This window comes from Rhinopithecus bieti, unplaced genomic scaffold, assembly GCF_001698545.2.
Source record: "Rhinopithecus bieti isolate Rb0 unplaced genomic scaffold, ASM169854v2 scaffold_35856, whole genome shotgun sequence".
Classification (NCBI taxonomy): Eukaryota; Metazoa; Chordata; class Mammalia; order Primates; family Cercopithecidae; genus Rhinopithecus; species Rhinopithecus bieti.
This window is the reverse complement of record NW_016815820.1, coordinates 1,538,381-1,565,305: the sequence shown is the minus strand read 5'-3', so window position 1 is coordinate 1,565,305 and position 26,925 is coordinate 1,538,381. Positions and strand designations below refer to the sequence as shown.

The 26,925-nt window shown below is 46.2% G+C and overlaps 1 protein-coding gene across 7 annotated transcripts in view; it reads right to left on the bottom strand.

Moving 5' to 3' along the window:
• Positions 1 to 26,925, bottom strand: part of FAM117A (family with sequence similarity 117 member A) — an 82,991-nt gene that overhangs the window by 48,734 nt on the left and 7,332 nt on the right. For 2 of the 7 annotated variants that reach the window (XM_017853930.1, XM_017853934.1), the window contains exon 1: positions 6,776 to 6,854. The exons of 4 other annotated variants lie outside the window; for them this stretch is intronic. The gene's annotated coding sequence lies outside the window, so the exon portion shown is untranslated. Of the gene's footprint in view, positions 1 to 6,775; positions 6,855 to 8,776; positions 8,849 to 26,925 lie in introns of those variants that run through there. One more of the 7 variants, XM_017853939.1, reaches the window with a different exon arrangement.

The window sequence follows — 26,925 nt, the reverse complement described above, 5'->3', positions numbered from 1 at the left end:
AAAAAAAAAAAAAAAAAAAAAAAGAGAGAGAGAGAGAGAGGAGGCACCCCAAACCTATAGCTTTGTTCTGTCAAATACCATCCATCCTCTAAGAAGCCACATTCAGGCAGTCTCTGAGAGAAAACTCCTTAACCCTTGATCACAGGCCAGCTGCTTCAGAGCAACCAAAACCCTCCGAGTATTCCCAGGCCTCCCCCAGCCTCCACCCCTTTTACTGCGGAGCTGGGAGCTCAAACTGCTAATGTACGCAGAGCTGAGCTAAAGGCACTCCATCCCTCCTCCACTCCCCCAGCAACTCTTGGGGGCTCCTGAGCAAATCCACAAACCTGTATGCCTGAGCAGGGCAGGGTAAATGTCTGTACACGGCCTGGACTTCAGTTCCAGGTCCCCCAGGGCCTGGACTTGAAGTTTTTCTATTATGAAATACTTCGATAGCATTCTTTTAAGTTCATTAAAGCCACCCTTGATTAGCTGCAGTGCTCCCACACAGTAAGGGTCGATCAAGGCGTATGTGGGCCTAAGGTGAAGCATTTAAATGACTGCAAGGCTCGGCATTCAGCTTTGTAGTGACCCTGAGGGGAAAGCACCGTGCCAGGCAGAGTTTTCTAAACCAGGAGGTTTGGTGGGGACCATGAGCTGAGCCTGAACACTAGCAGCCAGCTGTTACGAGAACCTCCTACCATCCAGCTGTTGCCAACAACAACGGCCCCTTCATGAGCTCCACAAACTGGAGAAAACTGGGGCACAGATAACTTAGAAATTTCAAATATCATCCACAACTCTTCCCTTTCTGAGATCAGGATTTGTTTTTGACCTAATAATGTGAGTAGATTTGGCTAATATTTGGTTAATTCATATCCTGCTAACCAAATAATGGAGCCCTCTGTGAAGACTGAACCTAGACGAAGGGGGGAACTGACCAGATTTCCCACCCATCCTTTCTTTGCTTCCACTCTTCCCTGTTCCCACTTCTGTGACAAAGAAGGGTAACATGCATCTCAAAGGATAGCAGAGCTTACTAACCCAAGAAGAGACTGTCCATTCTCACTAACTCACTCTCTGGTGAGCATCTACCTTTGCTCTGAACTGAGAGTGACATACAAGGTTTTCCTTTCCATTGCTTTAAAAGGGCTCCAGGGCCAGGTGTGGTGGCTCACACCTGTAATCCCAGCACTTTGGGAGGCCAAGGCGGGTGGATCACCTGAGGTCAGATGTTGGAGACCAGCCTGGCCAACATGGTGAAATCCCTCCCACCGTCTCTAATAAAAATACAAAAAAATTAGCTGGACATGGTGGTGCACACCTGTAATCCCAGCTTTTTGGGAAGCTGAGGCAGGAGAAATGCCTGAATCTGGAGGTGGAGGTTGCAGTAAGCCAAGATCGTGCCATTGCACTCCAGCCTGGGTGACAGAGTAAGAGTCCGTCTCCAAAAAATAAATAAATAAGCTGGGCGTGGTGGCTCACACCTGTAATCCCAGCACTTTGGGAGGCCGAGGTAGGTGGATCACAAGGTCAGGAGTTTGAGAACAGCCTGGCCAATATGGTGAAACCCCATCTCTACTAAAAATACAAAAATTAGCTGGGTGTGGTGGTAGGCGCCTGTAGTCCCAGCTACTCGAAAGGCTAAGACAGGAGAACAGCTTGAACCTGGGAGGCAGAGGTTGCAGTGAGCCGAGATCATGCCATTGCACTTCATCCTGGGTGACACAGTGAGACTCTGTCTCAAAAAAATAATAAAAATAAAAATAAAATAAAATAAATAAATAAATAAAATAAAAGGGCTCCAAACTGCCTGTGGAGTAAGGGTAAGCCCAGGCAGGTCTAGTCAGAACACTTCAGCTAGAGTCAAACGTGATAGTGTCAGTAAGAACTCCATAACCAGACCTGCCCCTCAGAACATGCCACACCCTAAAGTCTGAATCCTTTAGCAGGAAGCCTCTATGTGAGTCATCTAAGAATCTGGAGGAAGATGCTCTAACAGTTCTTCCAAGATCAAGGAATAGTGTGGCCCTGATGCCCATCACACCATTCAAAATAAACTGAATTCAGCAGAAAATACAGGCATAGTGTTCTCTTGGCTATTAAAGCCCACCAACCACTGTGGTAACACCCAAATTAGCACCATCACTATGAAAGTTTTGCATTGCTCCCTCCAACTTTCTAAAGATCTATATGTCTAGAACGTGAGAGAACAATATCCTCTTGCCATCACAGCCCACTGTTGTTCTCACCCCTCTGACACTGACCTCAAATGGTTTAAGATCTCTTAGCTCCATGTTATATATGTGAGACCTTTTCGTACTATATAATCCTTTGCTATCCAAAATACTGAAGAACACATGGACTCACACTCCTTTGGGTACCAAAGAGATAAAGCAGTTAAGCAGCTAGCCCCCAGTTTCAAGGATGTCATCACTGGTGATAACATTTAAGAGTCAGATGCTTCAGCAGTGCATTTTGCTGACCATGTATGTGCCTGGTGCTGGCAAAGCTGTCAAAAGCAACAGTTAGCAGTGTTGGGCTAGGAAGTGTCTGGTGTTTTAATGCTTCTCAAACAGAAGCTGCCTCAATCACAGGTTTTAGAAGGGCAATTGTAGCTCTTAAAGGGTTTTAACTGCACCCCCAGGCCTCATTATAGCAAGATGATGCCTTGGCATGGAAAGGTTGGAACTCTCTTCTAATCTCCAGCCTGTTTCTGGCACCAGTAGCCATGTGGACCAGTTTGCTGAGGGCTTTCTCTTAGGGACTCTAATATGCAACCTCCTTTTTATGGTTCCAGACCTATCTAAACACCCATCCCCCAAGAAATAAGTTTTCAAAGCATTGCAAAGAAAGGCGTTTAACAATTTAATAATATAAGCACTGCAGCCTTGTATTCACGAAACAGCCATCCTGGGGAATCTAATCGACATTTGATATAAACTACCCTTCTTATGTCCCCGTGGGGAAGCCAATATTTTAGGGCAACCATGACTACTGCCAGCTCTCCTTAATCTGTTCAGAAAAATAAAAGGTAATGAAAAAAAATCAAAACAGGAGATAAGCCTAAAGTAATTTCCATCTGATTGTGAAATGTGTTCACCGCAGTTGTGGGCTGTCAGGTTGGGGGAAACGGTTAAGAGATGAGAGGGGGCAAATTTGCCTAACAGTTAAGGTTTTGTGTCAATTCAAATTAGCTTATGTCTACCGAACACATCACCTGACAATGGTGGGGGTGGAGAGGCTGGATTCACACATGACCATGTTCTACAAAGATTGAGAACTGACTGGAAGCAGGTGACCCTCTTTTCTTTTGCCTTAAAATATGAGTGGGACTACAGGCTTGTTCATTTTCTTTACCCCCTTAGAATTTTCTGAGATTTATATTACACACGTTTGAAACTGATCTTTATACAGGAAAAACAGGTACACTGTTTGAAACAAGAGTTGGCAAACTTTTCTGTAAAGTAACATATAGTAAATATTTTAGGCTTTGTGGGCCCTACAGTCTTTATCACAACTCTTCACCGACAGCACAAAAGCAGCCCTAGACAATATTTAAATGAAGCAGTGTGGCTGGTTCCAATAAAACTTTATTTACAAAAACAGGTCCACAGCCAGATATGGCCTGTAGACTATAACTGCCAATCCCTGGTTAAAGAAGGTTCTGGTGGTCAGAGGAGGTTCCAAGGCAGCATTTAGCTTCCCTGGCACCCAGCTGGTCCCAGTGGGGCTGGTCCACTGGAGAAATAATTTGCAAAGCTAGATTAACATTATCTTCATTCTAGGAACATACAGACACACTAAACAAGATAGGCAGGACTAGAACCCAGAACAATTCACCTCCTAGTCCTATTTTGTCCTTCATCATGGTCCTGGAAGAGCATAAAAGTTAGCAGCCTCTAAGTGACATAAGACACAAAAGAGAATTTAATTTAAGGGAGAATTGCAGTAAGAAATTTATCTTAGGTTTCTATTACCCACTAGTGGCTCTTAGCTTTTCTAGAGCTGACTTTCATTTTTCTCTCCACTCTCTTCAGCCTTCCTCACTCCTAGCCCAGGTTCATAAAAATGAAGCCATTCCTTATTTTATGAAGACATACCTTATAGATGAATGGTTGCAGAAGGCAAATCCTGCTTTTTACACCATAACCCTTTTCACAAGGTCTAATATGTCTTGTCAATAACACAGCAGGATGTGTGGTGGGGAGATAACTGCACAGCCCTGAGCGTTACATCACTTTGAGATGGGCAAGAGAAACAGTGACGACACTTAATTTTTCCTGAAGCCCAGTCTCTGCTCACATGCCTTTTTAAACAGCTGGGTTTCAGAGCTCTGTTTAGAAAGCTCATTTTAAAAGATGAGAGAATAAAAATGCAAGAGGAGGCCCTGAAATTCTGAAACCTGTAGTACTGGTTTCAGATCAATCTGGGTTTGCTCTTTGAAGCCTGAAAAGGCAATGGGCTCTGGCCGACAGTGCTCTCACCTTGGCGAGCAGAGGGAATAATAATATAAGCAGCAGTAAACACTTTTATAAATTTCTCATGTGCCAGGCACGTTTTAAGCACTTTCTATCTATTAACTCATTTAATTCTTATGATATAGATATTATTATCCACAGATGAGGAAACTAAGACACAGAAAGAACTTCCTCAAAGTCACACATCTAGTAAATGGCAGAACCTGGATTTAAAACCCAGGCACTCCAGTTCCCAGTGCCATTCTCTTAAAGGTTTATGACTACAAGGGGTTTCCTTTTATCCCATATACTCTACTGTCCTAGAGAAAACCACCTCTGGTGCTTTCCAAGGCCAAGGAATGGAAATAATGTGAACACATATGTGGGCTTAAGTTAACATGTAAAAGCCCTGATGTGCCTCCAAAACAGAGGCCAGGTACATTCCCCTAATGCCTGGCCACAAAGAAGGCCACATGCTCTGGCGACTCTCTCCTCCTCCTATTTTTTCCCCTCTCCTGCCATACTGAAAATCTACAGATAATCCCCCCCACTACCAACTAGGCAAATGCCTTATTAAAGCTTCTGGGATATTAATAAGTGGATAAATTATTGATCAGCCCAATCTATAAGCAAGAGTCCACCCAACTTGCCCTAAATCACCCGACAAGTTATGCAGAGCTCTAGCTTCCTACATTTCTACCAGTATCCCAGGGCCTCTGGCTCTATAAAAGGAGCAGGCCGTATAATGAACCTAGACATCCAAACCTACATTCGTCTCCCTTCCACAGCATCCACCAGCAATTGTCCTTTTAATATTAGTTCTATAGCAGACACAAAATAACCGATCTTAAAATATGATTGCTAATCAGTTTCCAGCTACTATACAGGTAGGCTTTCTGTTGTTTTCCACTAAAAGTGACTAAGGTTCTGATTCTTGTTCTACCAACTTCCCGGGGTTTCAAGGAAGCCCAAACAAAACCAACAGGTTTGTAGTCATGTGGTTTGCTTTATAACTCATGATAGGCATGAGTTAGTCTGGGCATTGCCTTACTTCGCACCACCAGATTCTAAACATACTGTTACTACTTGGTCACCATCTTGCTACCGGATTTGACCAAGTTTCTGCATCCCAAGATGTGATGCTAACATATACAGTGGAAAGTCCAGAAAGACTTGGGGGCTTTCTACCTCAGAGATCCTCTTAATCCCATTCCTACCTAGCAAGGAGTAGCCCTGTAGTAGCTACTACTCTGTAATAGCCCTGCAGAAGCAGGAAGATGTGCAGTAACTAGGCTTAGTAATCATCAGAAGCTCAAGAGACTCTGGTTTAGAGAACGTCATTAACCGTTAAGATGGCAGGGATCATGACTTTTGTACATTTGGTAGAGGCTCCGGCTTTGGAAGTGTGCAATGATCTTTTCACATCTGGTGTGAATCAAATACAAGCCTCACTTTCAACTTATTGCCAACCTCCTCATGCAAGTAGGTTCCTTTTTCCGTTCCTAAGTACTTGCATTTGTGGGATCCGTCACAGATTGGAGTATGAAAGCAAGGTTAAGTTTGCTTCTCCCTAGTTTCCCCACAGCCACCACATCAAGCTGTTATTAAGAACCCATTTCAGTGCTGTTCAGAAAGTGGGGTACCTGCCACCGTGCACTTGACTGTAGCCCTCACCCCACTGCCACGTTGGCTGCAATGCCCAGGACAAAACAGCCTTGGTGGGTAGGGGGATGAAGGGGGTAGAAAGACAGGGGGCAAAACTGCCCAGGTCTCTCCCCGCACACACACACACACACACACACACACACACACACACACACACACACACGCTCGCACACAAACGATGGTTGGAATGAGACAGCCATATTAAGCAGGTCAACAATCTGGGAACATACAACTTCTGGGACACAGGGAGAAGAATGTAGGGAGGGTGGCATTTGCACCACGGTAAAAGCCGTTAAACTAACTTATTCCAAAGGGCTGAGAAGAAATCAGCTCCAGGAGGTGGCATAAAGGGAAGCGCACGTGAAGTGGTGGAGAATGGAACTCCAGCGCAGTAGAGAGGGATGCTGGGACCAAACTCAAGCTGGAGAAGTAACACATGGCTGCACGGGGCTCTGCTCCATGCCCCTCCCCCTCCCCGTGCAGGCGTCCAGCGCCCACCGACTCCTGCTCCCAGCGCCAACCCTCCGCACGGGGCACCCCCACCACCCGCCACTCCTCCTCACGCCTCGCTCCCAACCCCTGCATCTTCCACTCACCCCACACGACACCTCTGCCCACTTTTCGGTTACGCCCCCAAAGCCAGCCTCCATCTGCCAGGTCCCTCCTCTCACCTCCGGGACCCGACTCCCCGCACACTCCGTCCCAGTGGTGCTCCCCACGTTTCAAGGCTCCTCGCTCTCGCTCCTTCCGCCCTCATAGACTCTGAACGCCCCCTTTCTCTTCCCTCGCCCCCATCCACTTTCCCCTCACACTTCTCCCCGTCCCCTTCCCCCGGTCACGCGCCCCCCCCCCCAACGGCTCCTCCCACGGCACCCGTCCAGCCCGGCTCCCCCCCCCCCCCCCCCCCCCCCCCTCCTGCACGGCCAGCGCCCCCGTCCCGGCGCTGGTGCGGCTGCCTGCAGCTGGAAGGGATCGGTCTGTGGCCCTGGAGAGGGCTGCAGCCCAGCCGGGGGGAGCCGACGGGGGCTGGAGCGAGAGCAGGCCCCGTCGGAGCCCCCCCGACCCGCCCCCCCGACCCTCCGCGCCCCGGCCCCAGGCACCTCCGCCTCTGCCGCCCGCTGCGGCCCCTGCCATGGCCCGCCCGGCTGCCTGCCTCAGCCCCACAGCGAGCCCCACACAGCCCCCCAACCCCCGCTGCCGCTGCTTATCTGCTCTACGGGGCGGGGACCGGCCCCCTCATCCTAGAGCTGTCATTGGACTGCGAAAACCCAGACCTTCCACCCCAGCCAATCCACGGCTTACCCTTCCCTTTCCGAGGATGATTGGTCGATGTGCCTAGCGATCCAAGCCAAGACCCCACCCTCACACCGCCCCCTTCGGCTTTCCAACATCCCAGGAGCAGCTGATTGGCCTGTATAGAAGAGGGCTGGTTCTCCAGCGCCACCAATGAGAAGACGCGGAATAGGGGCGCGTCACACCCAGTCCCAGGTAGTATGCAAATATAATGTCACGTGACGTCAGGCTGAGCTGGAGAGTGGGGGCGGCGCTGGGTGTAGGTTGGAATCAAACACTAGTGAAATAATTTTTGGGGGCGGGAGTAGGGAGCAGTGTCAAACTTTAAACAGTTGAGTCCCTGAATCACCCAGAAAGCGATACCTTCAAAAAGTATTACATTTAATTTAACCTAAAAAACATTAGTTTTAAATCCTTATAGGATCTCAGTGCTACTTACAACCTCCAAACTAAGAGCCTACAAATTAATGCAAGGTTTGCATATTATTTGCATGTGATTTGCATTATATTTGTGCATTTAATGGCGACCTTGCCTCATGTGACACTCACATCTGTCTTTCTCCACATTTCCAAGTCCCTACTTGGTGTTGATCCAACCTTAAAAAAACAATTGCTAGCCTGTAAATTAAATTGGGACTCTGAAAAGAAGCAGGGAATTTCCCTTCAGAGTCGTCCACTCCAAGTCTAGCTCAGCAGAGTGAAAGGAACAAAGTGACAAAAAAACTTGCCCAAGTTTGCACCATGACTCCGTTAACAAATCCTGGTCTTCCCAGATCAATGCTCTCTGACCTACAAGTCAAAATGAGAGTGGAAGGTCCCCAAAGAGAATGCACGCAGTTGTGAAAAGCACATGCTGCAATATATAAAAAGGGATTTGGGAAAGAAAATAACATTTAAGATACTATTAAAAAGCATTATGTTTCAAAAGAAAAAAAATTACTCTTGGTATTTGTTAATCATTTTGTTCTACATATGGAAAAAGCAAAAGTCAATCAACCCTGGATTGTCTGTGATTAGGGACCATCCAAATAATTGAATAATTCCCTCCAGATTTATATTTAGCTGTGAATTCTATTTTGATCTTGCTACAGATTTTCTTTCTATTTCTGTTTTGCCCAGTTTAATGTTAAAAAGAAGATATTCCCTGAAGCCATACTAACTAATCAGAGAAAAAGAGGTAATCTGGGAGCCTGCTGTGAGGCAAGGAGAGGTCATTCTGGGATTAAATATTGAAAGTAGATAATACCCAAAGTGGAAATTCAAGAGTGGGTTGAATATTAAAAGTAGCCTACATACACTGAATGAATTAAGGCAATGGAACATCATGAAGAAAGGTTTTCTTTGCAAAGAGTGTACTTTTGCAGTTTTGAAGGATTTACCTCAAGATCTGACATTTGAACTGTTTTATTGATTGAAGAATTGCTGTACTACTTTTCCATGAAGAGGACAACCTAATCAAAGACAGAGAGTAATAAACAAAATTGATGAACTGATTAAAACTCAGTCTTTATAAGCTTAATTAACTCAGTTGAAAAAAGATATCTTGCATTTATATTGTTCCTCAATTTCAAGTAGTTCAAAGTCTTCATATACTTTTTAAAAATCCTCATGACAATCTGGAAAAGGAAAAACGTGGATTCTTACCATGGTGCAAGTAGTGAAACTGAAGTCCAAAGAAGTGAGTCCTTTTGATTCCTAGCTCAAATCTCTAACACATCAATCATATTGAACCACCCTGCCTCACATCTTCATTAATAAAATCAGTAATGGTAGCAACGAATATTCATTGAATTCCTCTCTCCATGCTAGGTACATGTTAAGTACCATGCATACCTTATCTTATTTAATGCTCAAGATCACACTTGTGAAATGGGTATTATTTCCTCTTCACTGAAACTTCAGGGAGAAGTACAGTAACATGCCCAAGGTTACCCAGGTAGCCTGACTCCAGAGCTGAGCTCCTGATCTCTATGAGTGTAAAATTTTCTTAAGAACACAGGATTACTGTTTATATCTTACATAAAGAGTCCAAAGATGCAAATCTGATTAAGATGTTAAAATTAACATTTGTCTAGTGTTTTATAGCTTTCACATACATTATCTCATTTAATTATCACAATAGGCATGTAAGGCAGAAAATGCAGATATTATTGTCCTCATTCTTCGGGAGGTTAAGTTCTACAGAGGCTAGGTGACTTGCCCAAGATCATCTTAGTAAATGGCAGACCTAGGACTTACATCCTTGGTCTTTTGACTCCAGATTCAATGCTTTCCCAACCAACACTCAACTTCTAGACCATTGGTCCTGCCTGAGAGGCAAAAGGTAGACTAGTTGGTCTTTTGAAAGCTTTTCTTGTCTGACAACTTATACTATGTTAGGACCCCTCAACATGTAAATTCTCAGTCTTAGGAGAAGATGAGTGGTTTTTATTGGCTGAGCCAGACAATGTGTGTTTAGAAGTAAAGCCCTAGGATAAGGATCTTGAAACACTTTGGGTAAGTGGCTTCCTCTCTCTGTGCCAGAATCACCCCTGCTCCATCAACCTCTAAAAATAAGGCGACACATTATTGTACAGATGCTTTCTTCCCTCAGAGAGAGGAGTAATATGCATGGTTCCATGGATACTGTGTTTAAACTTTATTCCAAAGCGAAGGTACTAGAAATTAAGAACCTGGACAGTAGAAAAAGAGCCAGTGGAGGTGGTAAAGCTGAAGAAATGGATCTTCTGAGTCCAGAAAGTCATGGTCTTTCTTGATAAGTTGCTGGCAAGACACTAAAGTTGATCCTAGCTGGAGGAGTGACAAGGGAGGCATGCATAGGAGAATTTGGTCCTCTCCTTACTAGGTATCATGCTCAACCAGCTGTCTCTTATTCTCTTCTCTATCACTAATAGCTTCTCCTGGCATGGGCATGATGGGAGGATAAGGACTACCTCTGAAGATGAACCCCTGCCTGCTTCCTCCAATGAAAGAAGCCTTGGCTTTGGGGAGGCTGTGTGCTGCTAAGGGGAGATGCCTTGCATTCATTACAAAGCATCTAATTTGCAACAAAACTTTGCTACTGCCCTTACTGTCATCCTTATCAACATCATTGCCATTAATTAATTAGCTCATCACAAGTTTATTGAAATGACCATTATGTGCCAGACACTGAGCTAGGCACTAAGCTCTGAATGACAATAATGTTCAGAGACATTGTCCCTGTGCTGAAGTTCACAAGCCAGTAGGCCGTGAAGCCTGTATGCAGAAGTGGCCCTGGGCTAGATGCTATTTCATTTGGGATACATGACCTGGTTCCTGCTTTCAGAGACTTTGGGTCAGAGGATCACACTTAAAAACATCAAAAGTAGAGGACTGGCTGGGCGTCGTGGCTCACGCCTGTAATCCCAGCGCTTTGGGAGGCTGAAGCGGGTGGATCACCATGTAAGGAGTTCAAGACCAGCCTGGCCAAGATGGTGAAACCCCATCTCTACTGAAAATACAAAAAATCAGCCAGGCATGGTGGCAGGCGCCTGTAATCCCAGCTACTAGGGAGGCTGAGGCAGAGAATTGCTTGAACCCAGGAGGTGGAGGCTGCAGTGAGCCAAGATCGCACCACTGTGCTCCAGCCTGGGCAACAGAGCAAGACTCTGTCTAACAACAACAACAAAAAAGTAGAGGATTAAAGATAGTAAGTGCATCAATAATTTTTTTTAATCTATAAGAGACTTATTTGCTTTATGGGTTTCCAACAGCAAATGCTTAGGCCCATGACTGCAGCATGCTCTTGGGATGTCCACAGCTAAATGTCAGAAACAAATGAGGACTCAAGGAATTGGCATTATTTTTCCTACAGGTGTAAGTCAGAGATATAGCCATTCCCCAAGCAGTCCCTATGAGGTTTCAAGTCTTAAAAGTTGCACGAGTCTAAGATACTACCAAGGGCAAAAGGCTGTGGGGACTTTTGGCAGATCAGAGGATCAGCAGGGAAGCCTTACCCTGCTGGCTACTGAATCGAGAGGAACTTTCCACTCCTGAAGGACCTCGCTGGGCCTACATCCAGGGCACCTTGAATTCCACCCTGTGCCTCCATTTATGCCACAATAACCAACAAGAATGGGAGTTTCAAATCACTATTTTTACCCTTCAAAATATGACACCCAGTAGCAATTATTCAGCAGACTAGAGAAGTCTTGGTATTCCTTGGTACCTGGAAGACAGTCTCTGAACTTCCTAGTAAATTCTAAGTGCTTACGTCTTTGCTCCCCCCTCCAAGTTCCAAAATAATAAAACAGAAAATAAGATGACGCAGATACACTGTGTCTCTTTCCGACCTACCTCCTTTACTCAGCCTCTGTCTGAAATGTCAGGACTGGCTCCTCAGGGAACAAGATCCTGAGGAAATGGGGTCAGAACTGAAGGAGCAAAGCAGCCTGAGAGGGATTGGGAAGGAGGGTTGAGGGAATGAATGAGGTTATGGGAACAGAGTAGGGAGGGGGATCCTAGCCCTCAGCATCTCTTCCCACTCTGGTGCCTCCCTCTCCCTGCATCCCTTCCCTCTTACTCTCAGGGTAGCCAGATGGCCTGGATTTTGACCTTCAGTACTTTCTCTGACTCATTTTGTTCCTTGCTGTGGCCCACCACATGCTGTCTTCTTTCTTAGTTCTCTCACTTGTTCCTTCTTCATTCAGACTGGCTGACATTCACCCCTTCAGTCTCCTTTTGCTCTCAGTGGGCATCTACTTTCCTTGCTAAATGGCAACCCTTTTAAAATGAAGATTCTCGGCTGGGTGTGGTGGCTCATGCCTGTAACCCCAGCAGTTTGGGAGGCTGAGGCGGGCAGATCACTTGAGGCCAGGAGTTCAAGACCGGCCTAGCCAACATGGTGAAACCCCGTCTCTTCTAAAATACAAAAATTAGCTGACCATGGTGGCATGCGCCTGTAGTCCCAGCTACTTGGGAGGCTGAGGTAGAAGAATCCCTTGAACCTGGAAGGCGGAGGCTGCAGTGAGCCGAGACCGTGCCACTGCACTCCAGCCTGGGTGACAGAATGAGACTCCGTCTCAAAAATAAATTAAATAAATAAATAAATAAAATGAAGATTCTCATCCTTAACAATAAATGATATGGTTTAAGTTTTCAAAGAGGTAAAGGGTAAATGTAGGATCAGAGACATTAAAACTCTAGAATAGGCCAGGCGCAGTGGCTCACGCCTGTAATCCTAGCACTTTGGGAGGCCAAGGCAGGTGGATCACAAGGTCAGGAGATCGAGACCATCCTAGCTAACACGGTGAAACCCCTCTCTACTAAAAATACGAAAAAAATTAGCCGGGCGTGGTGGCGGGCGCCTGTAGTCCCAGCTACTCTACTCAGGAGGCTGAGGCAGCAGAATGGTATGAACCCAGGAGGCGGAGCTTGCAGTGAGCCACTGCACTCCAGCCAGGGCGACAGAGCAAATAAATAAATAAATACACAAATAAATAATAATAAAATGAAACTCTAGAATATTGAACTTAATGGCACTCTAAGAAAAATACAAAGTAGATTTTAAACAAACAATTGGAAGAAACATTAGAAACTATATGTGATTCAGCCTCTCACATTACAGACCTAGAAACAGATGCCCAGGCCGGGCGCGGTGGCTCAAGCCTGTAATCCCAGCACTTTGGGAGGCCGAGACGGGCGGATCACGAGGTCAGGAGATCGAGACCATCCTGGCTAACATGGTGAAACCCCGTCTCTGCTAAAAAATACAAAAAACTAGCCGGGCGAGGTGGCAGGCGCCTGTAGTCCCAGCTATTCGGGAGGCTGAGGCAGGAGAATGACGTAAACCCGGGAGGCAGAGCTTGCAGTGAGCCGAGATCTGGCCACTGCACTCCAGCCTGGGCGACAGAGCAAGACTCCGTCTCAAAAAAAAAAAAAAAAAAAAAGAAACAGATGCCCAGACAAGGGAAGGACTTGTCAGAGGCCATTCAGCAAATCAGAGACAAGCAAAGGACCAGGACTTCTGCATCCCGTTCAGTGTTGCCTCAAAACATAAACAACTTCTAAAAGAATTTAGGGCCAGGCATGGTGACTCATGCCTGTAATCCCACTACTTTGGGAGGCCAAGGTGGGCAGATCATGAGGTCAGGAGTTCAAGACCAGCCTGACCAACATGGTGAAACCCTGTCTCTACTAAAAATACAAAAATTAGCTGGGCGTAGTGGTGCATGCCTATAATCCCAGCTACTCAGGAGGCTGAGGCAGGAGAATTGCTTAAACCCAGGAGGCAGGGGTTGCCATGAGCTGAGATCGCGCCACTGCACTCCAGCCTGGTTGACAGAGACTCCGTATTAAAAAAAAAAAAAAAAAAGAATTTAGATGGAGTACTTTTCAGCCACAAAAAGGAACAAGCTACTGATATTTGCTACAGCATGAATGAACCTTGAAAACATTATGCTAAATGAAAGAAGCCAGGCGCAAAGAACTACATATGTTATGATTCGACGTATATGAAATGCCCAGAAAGGCAAATTTACAGAGAGAGCAAGCAGATTTGTGATTCCTTGGACTAGAGGTGGGAGCAGGGATTACCTGCCAATCAACACTTTTTCAAACTCTTTGGGGTGATGGGAATGTTCCTAAGCTAGAATGTTATGATAGTTGCACAATTCTATAAATATACTTAAAAATAATAGAATCGGCCCGGCGTGGTGGCTCACACCTGTAATCACACCACTTTGGGAGGCCAAGGTGGGAGGATCACTTGAACCCAGAAGTTCAAGACCAGCCTGGTCAACATGGTGAAACCCTGTCTCTACAAAAAATACAAAAATTAGCCGAGTGTGGTGGCACATGCCTGTAGTCCCAGCTACTCGGAAGGCTGCGCTGGCAGATCTGTTGAGCCTGGGAGGTGGAGGTTGCAGTGAGCCATGATCATACCACTGCACTCCACCCTGGGTGACAGAGTGAGACCCTGTCCCAAAAAAGTAAAAATAAAAATAGGCTGGGCATGGTGGCTCACAACTGTAATCCCAGCGTTTTGGGTGGCCAAGGTGGGTGAATCACTTGAGGTCAGGAGTTCGAGACCAGCTTGGCCAACATGGAGACACCCCGCCCCCCATCTCTACTAAAAATATAAAAATTAGCTGGGCGTGGTGGCAGGTGCCTGTAATCCCAGCTACTAGGAAGAATTCCCAGCTGAGGCAGAAGAATCGTTTGAACCTGGGAGGTGGAGGTTGCAGTGAGCTGAGATTGTGGCACTGCACTCCAGCCTGGGCAACAGAGCGAGATCTCTGTCTCAATGAATAAATAAATAAATAATAGAATTATACATGAGTAATGGGTGAATTTTATGGTTTATAAATTATACCTCGACCAAGCTGTTTTGAAAAACAAAAAAGGATTTAGATAAATTTATCTCTGAGAGATTGATGATGTGTGGGAGACTCTGCTAATCTTTTCAGGGTAATATCCCAGGAAACAAATATACCTGCCCTTAAGATATCCCTAAAGTCACTGTGAGAGACAGAAGATGTGGCTCTTTGGACTATGGAATATCCAGGCTGGTATTTCTCATTAAAAAAAAAAAGCCCTCCTGCACTAAAATATATAAGCTTCCTAAGGAAAGCAGGTATGTCTTGGTCATCTCTCCATAATACCTAGCACTGTGACCAGCATGCAGATGGTGCTTCATGAAAAATGAATTAAAGTACACTCTAGTTCTGCTGTGTCATGTGGGTACCTTGAGAAACCAGTTGGTTTCTAGAGCAGTGCCTTAGTGGGAACAGTTTGCATCCTCCACACCCGACTTTCCCAGGCACACCCTCCCAGAGGAAAGTCTCTGGAGAGGGGATGCTGGTTGAGTACATTCCCAGGAGACTGTGTATAAACCAAAAGATCTGTTTCATGCCCCACTTTAAATTTCTTTCTTCTCCACTGTTCCCACTTACCTTCTTCAAGTCTGCCTCAAAACTACAATTGTCCCCAGGGACAAATAAGCTACAGTATCTTTGACATTCTCCACCTGATTCTACATCTGCTCCCTCTCCCTTCCCTTCACACCATGCACCAAATCAGGCATCAAGTATCATTAAAAGGGCCAGGTATGGTGGCTCACACCTGTAATCCCAGCAATTTGGGAAGCTGAAGTGGGAGGATTACTTGAGCTCAGGAGTTCGAGACCAGCCTGGACAACATAGTGAGACCTGGTCTCTACTAAAATTTTAAAATTAGCCAGGTATGGTGGGGTGTACTTGTAGTCCCAGCTATTTGGGAGGCTGCGGTGGGAGGATTGCTTAACCCAGGAGATCAAGGCTGCAGCAAGCTAATATTGTGTCACTACCTTTTAGCCTGGGCAACTGAGGGAAACTCTGCCTCAAAAAAAAAAAAAAAAAAGTAGCATCAAAATCCAGTTCAAGCTGGGTGTGGTGGCTCACACCTGTAATCCCAACACTTTGGGAGGCCAAGGTGGGTGGATCACGAGGTCAGGAGATAAGACCATCCTGGCTAACACAGTGAAACCCCGTTTCTACTAAAAATACAAGAAAATTAGCCGGGCGTGGTGGCGGGCGCCTGTAGCTCCAGCTACTTGGGAGGCTGAGGCAGGAGAATGGCGTGAACCTGGGAGGTGGAACTTGCGGTGAGCTAAGATTGCGCCACTGCACTCCAGCCTGGGTGACAGAGCAAGACTCTGTCTCAAAAAATAAAAATAAAATTTAAAAAAAATTAGCCGAGTGTGGTAGTGGGCCCCTGTAGTCCCAGCTACTTGGGAGGCTGAGGCAGGAGAATCGCTTGAACCTGGGAGGGAGAGGCTGCAGTGAGCTGAGAACATGCCACTGCACTCCAGCCTGGACAACACAGTGAGACTCTGTCAAAACAAACAAACAAACAAACAAAAAACCAATTCAAAGATATGAAAATATAACAAAAGAGATGAGTAATTTGAAAAGTGGTCTATGGTCTGATTTCATTTAGACCCTGGGCATAGGCCCCAGAGTTTATTTTCAGAGTCGAAAAATATCATTTATGGCCAGGTGCGGTGGCTCATACCTGTAATCCCAGCACTTTGGGAAGCCAAGGCGGGAGGATCACGAGGTCAGGAGTTCAAGACCAGCCTGACCAACATAGTGAAACCCTGTCTCCACTAAAAAAAAAATACAAAAAATTAGCCAGGTGTGCATGGTGGCGGGTGCCTGTAATCCCAGCTACTCGGGAGGCTGAGGCAGAAAACTGCTTGAACCTGGGAGGTGGAGGGTGCAGTGAGCCGAGATTGCACCACTGCACTCCAGCCTGGGCGACAGAGTGAGACTCCGTCTAAAAACAAAACAAAAAATTAGCCAGGTGTGGTGGCACATGCCTGTAATCCTAGCTACTCAGGAAGCTGAGGCAGGAGAATCTCTTGAACCCAGAAGGTGGCAGTTGTAGTGAACCGAGATCACACCATGGCACTCAAGCCTGGGCAACAGAGCGAGACTCTGTCTAAAAAAAAAAAAAAAGAAAAAAGAAAAAAAAATATCATTTATATTGTAGCTATAAATTGCTGTAGATGACTACAAAATATCACCACAGATTTTTATTCAATTTTATTTTCTGTGCCAGGGCAGAGATATCCCTCTGCCCTGCAACTCCATCTTCACCATCATTTACTTTAGCTTCAAATTAGCCCTCAGTTTCTCCAAGTGTTCCTCATCTGCCCTTATCAGCACTAATTCTTTCAGGACTTAGGTGTTCAGTTTGCAGCCCAGAATAATTTTACAGTAGCTTAAGGTAGCTTTTTTGTTTTGTTTTGTTTTGTTTTTTTGGTTTTTTTTTTGAGACAGAGTTTCGTTCTTGTTACCCAGGCTGCAGTGCAATGGCACAATCTCGGCTCACCATAACCTCCGTCCCCCCAAGTTCAAGCGATTCTCCTGCCTCAGCCTCCCAAGTAGCTGGGATTACAGGCATGCGCCACCATGCCCAGCTAATTTTTGTATTTTTAGTAGAGACGGGGTTTCTCCATGTTGGTCAGGTTGGTCTTGAACTCCCGACCTCAGGTGATCTGCCCGCCTTGGCCTTCCAAAGTGCTGGGATTACAGGCATGAGTCACTGTGCCCGGCCTTAAGGTAGCTTTATAATTTCTCCAAGTCATTTTAAACATGGTTGTCTTTTCTCCCCAACTGAAAGCAAAGGAACTCATTAACTCTGGTATTTCTTTTTTTCTTTTCCTTTTTGTTTTTTGAGATAGTCTTACTCTCTCTCTGTTACCCAGGCTGAAGTGCAGTGGTGCAATCATAGCTCACTGCAGCCTCAACTTCCCAGGCTCAAGCAATCCTCCTCCCACCTCAGCCTCCAGAGTAGCTGGGACTACAGGCAGTTGCCACCACACCTGGCTAATTTTTGTATTTTTGGTAAAGACATGGTTTTCTCATGTTGCCTAGGCTGGTCTTCTTTTTTTTCCCCTCCTGAGACGGAGTCGCGCTCTGTCATCTAGGCTGGAGGGCAATGGCGCGATCTCAGCTCACTGCAACCTCTGCCTCCTGGGTTCAAGCGATTCTCCTGTCTCAGCCTCCCGAGTAGCTGGGACTACAGGCTCGCACCACCATGCCCGGCTAATTTTTGTACTTTTAGTAGAGACGGGGTTTCACCACATTGGCCAGGATGGTCTCAAACTCCTGACCTCGTGATCTGCCCGCCTCAGCCTCCCAAAGTGCTGGGATTACAGGCGTGAGCCACCATGCCCAGTCAACTCTGTCATTTCTTATCAGCAACTAGTACAAGCTAGTGCATCCAGCAATGTTGAGTCAGTGTTGGTTAGTTAAGTATTTGACTATTTCTCCAACTAATATTCCTGATCCCCTCCTGAAAGTTGAGGCTAACGGTCCTGCAGGCTGCTGGTGGGGAAGGCTCCAGATTTTGTGAGGCCTGATGTTTCGTCTTAAAAAAAAAAAAATCAGCCGGGCGCCTTGGTAATTGGATTACAGGCTTCCCTTCACACCATGCACCAAATCAGGCATCAAGTATCATTAAAAGGGCCAGGTATGGTGGCTCACACCTGTAATCCCAGCAATTTGGGAAGCTGAAGTGGGAGGATTACTTGAGCTCAGGAGTTCGAGACCAGCCTGGACAACATAGTGAGACCTGGTCTCTACTAAAATTTTAAAATTAGCCAGGTATGGTGGGGTGTACTTGTAGTCCCAGCTATTTGGGAGGCTGCGGTGGGAGGATTGCTTAACCCAGGAGATCAAGGCTGCAGCAAGCTAATATTGTGTCACTACATTTTAGCCTGGGCAACTGAGGGAAACTCTGCCTCAAAAAAAAAAAAAAAAAAAGTAGCATCAAAATCCAGTTCAAGCTGGGTGTGGTGGCTCACACCTGTAATCCCAACACTTTGGGAGGCCAAGGTGGGCGGATCATGAGGTCAGGAGATTGAGACCATCCTGACTAACAAGGTGAAACCTCATCTCTACTAAAAATACAAAAAAATTAGCCGGGTGTGGTGGTGGGTGCCTGTAGTCCCAACTACTCAGGAGGCTGAGGCAGGAGAATGGTGTGAACCCAGGAGGCGGAGCTTGCAGTGAGCCAAGATCGCACCACTGCACTCCAACCTAGGTGACAGAGCGAGACACTGTCCCAGAAAAAAAAAAGAATCACTTCGGGGGCTCCCCATTCAGTAAAAGAGTTTAAAAAATTAGACACATAGAATTAGGTACAGTGCTTTGGAAGGGGTGTGTGCGAGTGAGGGGCTCTGACTCCCTAAGTTTCACTAGCATCACTGTAAATCTACTTCTCACCCCACCCTCTGGCCCCGCTCTGTTGCCCAGGCTGGAATGCAGTGGCGCGATCCCAGCTCCCTGAAACCTCTGCCTCCCAGTTTCAAGAAATTCTCCTGCCTCAGCCTCCTGAGTAGATGGGATTATAGACATGTGCCACCATGCCCAGCTAATGTTTGTATTTTTAGTAGAGACGGGGTTTTGCCATGTTGGCCAGACTGATCTCAAACCCCTGACTTCAAGTGATCTGCTTGCCTAGGCCTCCCAAAGTGCTGGGATTACAGGCATGAAGCCACTGCACCCAGCCACTGTAAATCTACTTCTGACTGAAAGAATGAAGCCCAGTTATATCCCACCCAACACTTCAACCCTGACTGAATTTGGTGTCTATTCCTGGTTTTTACTGTGGATTTCCTGTCCCCAACACATCTGCTCCACAAGACGGCCCTGGCTCAACAAAATGGCCTTGGCAGTCAAGTCTGTCTATCTGATGAAAAAGTCCCAAAGGGCTGACTGACATTCCTCCCACTTAGTAACTTAGTGGCTCTTAGAACAGTGCTGCTTTCAGCAGTGATTTCTCCTGCTGTGCATGGTGGAAGATGAGGACCTTGTACCCAATTCTGGAAGCCCCTGATGGTTCAAGGCCTCGAGGAGTTGCGTTGTGCAGCAGAAGGGCCTGGAATGTTCCAGTACCTTCCACTAGTGGCCTCTGTGACCCCTGCTTCCATTCAACTTTGGCAAAGGCCTGGTAGTCTACAAAGTAGCCTGTATTCTGCTGGGGTAGGAAGCAGCTTGGCCTTGCTTCTTTCTTGCCACTCTGATAATATCACACAAGTTGGCACCTTCCCTGGAAGTCCCACCCAAAAGCTTAGTCCAACTCTCTGGCCTCCTGGGTGTTTGCCCAGAATGCCGAGTTAGGGTTTAGATACCAATCCTGTCGATTTCTTTGCCCTGTACACCCAATTCTGAATTCTTCTCCTGATTAGAAACCATGGGATTCCTGAACCAGTGGTGGGTTTGCATTCCTTGAAATGCCAAAAAAGCACCACCCCCCTCTCCTCATACGCCTGTGAAGATAGTAACATCAAGGCTCCAGGAAGGAAGTAACACAGCCAACAGCCATAATGTAACCGGCCACGTGCCCCTGCTTTACAGTGCAGAAGGCTTCCACTTGCTGGGTGCTGACTACAGGCTAAGCAATTTACACACATGGTCTCATTTGATCCTCATGACTACCCTATACAGTTGGTATAATCATCCCCATTTCACAGGTGAGGAAGTCGAGGCACAGAGAGGTTAAAAAATGTACTGGTGGTTATACAGCTAAAAGGGACAGGTCCAACTGCTTTCAAAGACTGTGCACAGCCACTACTGAGGGGCTCAGTGGACTAGGTCAGAGAGACCCAGACCTACACAAGTGAGAAATACAGGCCAGACCAGTCATTCCCCTGCCTCTCTGTCGCCTTCCCCATCCCTAAACACTCTTGAGCTCTGATTTTGTTTATAATGTTAAGAAATTACGGAGGCGCGTCTAGAGGTTTCTAGCTGCTCCTGGTATGGGAGTTGAACTATTCTGTGAAAGGATTATTATTTAATATTATGTCTCTGCCTCCAGAAGACTAGCCTAGGACCAAATCCACTCCCTTTCTCCAAGCTTCCTACCTTGGGGGAGGAGAGCAAGATGGAGAAAGCTGGGGGGTTTCCATGAAGGAGAAACCAGAAGATTAAAGGAGAATGAGGCTGGCACTGCCCTTTCAGAAAGCCTGCCAGAGCTAGGGAACCGGGACTCCTAAGACACTTCAATAGCGTGCCAGGGAAAGTAGGAAAGCTCTTTGTGGGGTCAAAAGTGAAGCTGCAAGAGGAGGCCCTAGGGGAGACTTGGCGGAAGGGGGTAGAAGAGGAGGTAAGAATCTATACAGGACCAGAAGTGTGTTTGGATTCTGAAACTACCAAAAATCAAAAGAGAAAAGGACTCACTCCTTGACTCTGTCTCCCCACCTCTTGGGTGGGGCAGCCAAATAAGGGGAATTCTTGCGGGACTGTGCTCTCCATTGCCAGAAAACACTGGCTGCATCGCCTGCCCAGCCTGCCAGAATGCTGCTGGAAAGAGTGGCTGGCCGCTGTGTTTGGTTGATTAATGATGGGCACCCCTGCCTGCTGCCCATTCTCTCTTTTCTCCCTGCTTAGCTTGCAGCCTTCTGCCTGGCAGGGAGCCTCAGGGTAGGGGTGGGGGAACAGGGTCCTCCAGACAGTATTTAATACTCAGTGATTTATAGGCTCCTGGAAGGGGAGGGGTGGGAAGCAAAGAGGGAAGCCCCAAGCCTAGTTTTCATGAGGCACCAGTGCACCACTGACAAGAGTCAAGGTATGTCTTTTCCTGATGCCTATTCCTTCAGACCCAGCTTTGGGACAGGATGCAGCCTTCACCCCTCCTGGGGCCTGGGACTCTGTAGTATCTTGTACGAGACCTGTGGAACTGGCTGGAATGAGGCTAATGGACACACATCCAAATCCTCAACCTTTTCCTTAAGCTCCACACTGCTGGGAGAGGGAAGAAATAAGTGAGGCCAAGCAGCTCAATAGCTGTTTTTGGAGGATTTTTTTTTTAATGTTCAAGAATTCTTTTGAACCCTCCATGGCTCCAAGAAAAACTATTTGAAATGTCCCTTCTTATGGGGCCAGGGGGTTAAGTGCCAGGGATGGAAGGCTAAATGCCAGGGATGCTGGTTGCAGGGATTCTTGGGACTGGGGCTAATGGCCTCCCTGCTGTGGGCTCAGGAATGCCAGGCCCAGGCACTGGTTGCCCTGAGAGATGCAGCCATTTTTACTTCTGACTGAAGGGCACCACCTTCTGGGATTTTCCCTTTTCTGGTGGGAAACAGAGTAGAATATGCCAAGGGACCAAGGGTCTGTGCCCAAGAGTGGAGGGCACTGAAGGCGATAGCATGGAGGCACTAGGGTAGGGCGAGACCAATGACATACAGCTTAGAATTTGGTCTTTCCTGGTGGGAAGAAGATGCACTTTGTGGGAGCACACGGTAATTGCCTTCGTAAGGATGATCTCAAAAGGTCAACGGACGGGCCTTGAATGGCCCTAATGTCCCTGAAACAGTCCATTGTGTAGCTATTGTCTATACATGTAAAGGAACCCTTCTTGACCCTATTCATACTTTTCTTTTTTTGCCTCTGGGGTTTCCCAAGTGAATAATTGCATACTACCTTATTTATCCTTCGACTCAAGTCTACCTCCTTTAAGCTAACAACAAAAATAGTTCAGAACACATTTCTTGAGTCCCTATTAAGTGCCAGGCATCATGTTAGGTGCTGGAGATACGCAGATAAATAACACACGGTCCCTCCTCTGGGGAATCCACAGTCCGTTTTTTAAAAAATGACCCTTAGCGTTGACTTTTGGGATTTGGAAAACAAATCTGCATGTATCACCTTTATATTTTCATATACATGGATCATGATATCAGCCTTTATCTTTTCACAATCTTTTAACATTTTGCCTGGTATAGTAGTCTCCACTTAGATCAATTTAGATGACTTTCCCCGACTCTGATATATCTTCCTTTGCAGGTAGAGTGATCAGAATTAGGCACTATATTTCACATGCAAATACTATATAAATGTATGTATGAGAGTAACACTATGTTTTCTAACTTCCTTCATTTACCCACTTGCCATTCATGCATACATCCGATAGTTATTGAATGCCTACTCAGTGCCATGAACTCTGCCAGGTCCTGAGAAAGCAATGGTAAGTAAAATGGACACTGCCCTCATGGAACTTACAGTCTAGGGTGTGTGTTGGGGAGACAGAAAGTAAAGAACCCAAATATCACACACATAAATGTATAATTACAAACTGAGACAAGTGCTATGAAGAAAAGCACGGTGTGCTATAAGAGCATAGCAGTGGGGGGCTTGATTTAGCCTGGAGGGTTCAGGAAAAGGTTTCCTGAGAAAATTATATTTGAGCTGAGATCTGAAGGATTAGTGAAAATAGGCCAAGAAGAACACGGAGGAAGAACATTCCAGGCAGAGTAAAGAGTATGTGCAAAGAAGGAAGAAACCCGCACACTCCTAAGGAATTGCAGGAAGGCCAGTGACGCTGCGGCACTGAGAAGGAAGCAGGTTTGTGTGAGATGGGCCTGGAGAGTTAGCCAGAAGACAGACCATGCAGGACACTGCAGGCCAGGGAAGGATTTCTGTCTTTATTCCTCCATGGACAGACACGTGGAATGAAGGTCTTTACAGAAGAGCTGCCAACGGTTCTTTCTCCCAGATTACTAATGCTACTTATAGTTGTCTGGAAGGAGAAGAGTCATGATGGTATAAGCTGCTAGGAACTTTCCCAGCATCTTGACATGGTGTGGCTATGCCTGGCTGTCACTGGGGAGCCCCCAGAACCCATGGATCAGCCCTAGCCTACAGCCCTTAGGCAAGGGATAGCCCCCACCCATGTGGACAGAGGGGCAGGGCAGAGGGTGGGTGGAGTGCTTTGCCTGAGATATCAGCTCCACATGACATCTGGAACAGCTCCAAGACTATGGCTCTTGTTCCTAGATAACTCTATCATGCATATCCCCCATTTAAATGGCCTGCCATCCTTCCTACAGCAGCTGTGCTCCCCACCCAATCTGGAGAAGGTCTCTGGATAAGAACTCTGACTCTGCCCAGAGCCTTGGGTCTTGACTTGCTGAGTTTAGGCCTCAGGACTGTTGGGAACCATGGATATATACATATCCTTGATAGTTTTCCAGGGGTATTAATGGAAGCCATGGGAGAAGAGGGTCACAATGGTCGGACTCGGTCTTTCTAAAGCTTGTCCTTTCCTTCCAGTCATATCTTCGGAAAATGTGGTTTCGTGTAGTGACATCTGCTGGCAAGGCTAGGCACATAATACAATGACTGGATGTCCACTCATCCTCATGTAATTTCCAGACTAGCAAGAAAATCGTCCTTAACTGCTGAGATTGGATTGGGCTCAGTAACCTCAGCTGGTAAGAGCAAGACTAAGATGTCCAAAGTTGTGGGTCTGAACTATGTATGGGCTGGTTTGCCTTAAATAGAGAAAATGTGTTTCCTAGTTGTGGCTTATACCCCTCCTATTGGCCAGTTGATTCATATTTGGGTATAGTTAATCACAAGGGAGATTGGGCAAACATGTATAAATGACTCAGAGGAACCCGTTCCTAGCCACCATGCCTGGGAAAGCATCTCCCAACAAATAAAAAGACCCACATTTTACAAATGGCAAAATGCAGTGTCATTTTTGTATCCTCCTGAGGTTGACTAGTTTGGGAAACTTTTTAGTTTCTCCCAGGTCACCAGGAAAGCAGTGTCTACAGAATCATCTTCATGGTTCTTATAGTGGGCAAGACTGATTATGGCTTTTATAATGGCCTCTCCACACATGCTGGGGTAAGGGCAGTGGCGTGATCTCAGCTGACTGAAACCACTGCTTCCTGGGCACAAGCAATCCTACCACCTCAGCCTCCCAAGTAGCTGGGACTACGGGTCCACTGGCTAATTTTTTTGTATTTTTAGTACAGATGGGGTTTTCCCATGTTGGGCAGGCTGGTCTTGAGCTCTTGGCCTCAAGTGGTCTGCCTGTCTCAGCCTCCGAAAGTGCTGGGACTACAGGCGTGAGCTACCGCGCCCAGCCTCTCCTTACCACTTTCATCCATGCCATGTACACATTCTGTTTACAATCTCTTCTTTTTTCTTTTTCTTTTCTTTTCTTTTCTTTTTCTGAGATGGAGTCTCACTGTGTTGCCCAGGCTGGAGTGCAGTGGCACGATGTAGGCTCGCTGCAAACTCCACCTCCCGGGTTCACACCATTCTCCTGCCTCAGCCTACCAAGTAGCTGGGAATACAGGTGCCCGCTACTGCGCCCGGCTAATTTTTTAAATTTTTTAGTAGAGATGGGGTTTCACCGTGGTCTCAATCTCCTGACCTCGTGATCCGCCCGCCTTGGCCTCCCAAAGTGATGGGATTACAGGTGTGAGCTACCGCGCCTGGCCTCTGTTTACAATCTCACTCTGTTTCAATAGTATGTGAACTTGACAGCATTCACCACTAGATGTAATTTGGATGACAGAGGGAAAGAGTGAGGAGAAAATACTAAAGAAATGATTCTGAAGCAAATGTTCTGCCTTTTTTTTTTTTTTTTTTTTTTGAGATGGGGTTTCCTCTGTCACCAGGCTGGAGTGCAATGGCACAATCTCGGCTCACTGCAATCTCTGCCTCCCAGTTTCAAGCGATTCTCCTGCCTCAGACTCCCAAGTAGCTGAGATTACAGGTGCCCACCACCATGCCCAGCTAATTTTTGTACTTTTAGTAGAGACGGGGTTTCACCATGTTGCCCATGCTAGTTTCGAACTCCTGACCTCAGGTAATCTACCCAACCTTGGCCTCCCAAAGTGCTGGGATTACAGGTGTAAGCCATCATGCCCGGCCATGTTCTACCTTCTTAGTAACAGTAACACTGACCCATAACTGAATGTAGCTCAAAGCATCGCTTTCTCTCACTCAAACTTAAGAAAATCATCAAGATAAATTAGTAATGAATAGGGTTTCCCAGAAGAGGAAACAGACCTAGTAAATAAACACATGAAAGACTGAAGTATATCCTCAGTAGAAATAAAATCAAAAGCACATTTGGGGTGCCATTTTCATTTTTATTAAAATTACAAGATTTTTAAAAAGTGGTAATGCTTAGTTCTGGAAACAATGACTTAAATTGGCACCCTTACACTGATGATGACACTGTAAATTGCGTGAGTCTTTAAGGAAAGGAAAGAAGCAATATATAAGTGGCAGAAATAAAAACAGGAGAGAGCTATGGATGCATGCAGACACTTACTGCAGCATTATCTGACATAAAAGAGCTTTAATAACTCCACAACAGGGGAATGAGAGCACATTACATCATAGCACCACAGTGCAATGTCACCCAGTGAGTATGGTTACAATTACGAGGACTCTAGGGAAACATAGAAAATGCTGAGAAGATGTATAAAATATAAAATTTCGGCCAGGCACAGTGGCTCATGCTTGTAATCCTAGCATTTTGGGAAGCTGGGGCAGGAGGATCGCTTGAGTTCAGGAGTTTGAGACCAGCCTAGGTAACATAATGAGACCCCATCTCTACAAAAAATTAAAAAATTAGCAGGGTATGGTGGCATGTGCCTGTAGTCACAGCTACTTGGAAGGCTGAGTGGGAGGATCACCTAAAACCAGGAGGTCAAGGCTGCAGTGAGAGGTGATTGTACTACTGCACTCCAGCCTGGGTAAAAGAGCAAGATCCTGTCTCAAAAAAAATAAAAATTTCATGTAAATAATGAGTGTATCTATATTAAAATATGCACATAAAATGTATGCATGAGGAGAAAAAAATGGAAGGTAATATACAAAAAATAAAAATAGTTGGGCTGGGTGTGGTGGCTGACGCCTGTAATCCCAGCACTTTGGGAGGCTGAGGTGGGCGGATCACGAGGTCAGGAGATCAAGACCATCCTGGCTAACACAGTGAAACCCCGTCTCTACTAAAAATACAAAAAAAAAATTAGCGGGGTGTGGTGGCGGGCGCCTGTTGTCCCAGCTACTTGGGAGGCCGAGGCAGGAGAATGGCAGGAACCCGGGAGGCAGAGCTTGCAGTGAGCTGACACCGCGCCACTGCACTCCAGCCTGGGTGACAGAGCGAGACTCGTCGCCAAAAAAAAAAAAAAAAAAAAAAAAAAAAAAAAAAAAAAAAATTTTTTGTGACCACGGAGGGTGTTTTTTCCTTTTAATCTCAAACCTTTTGT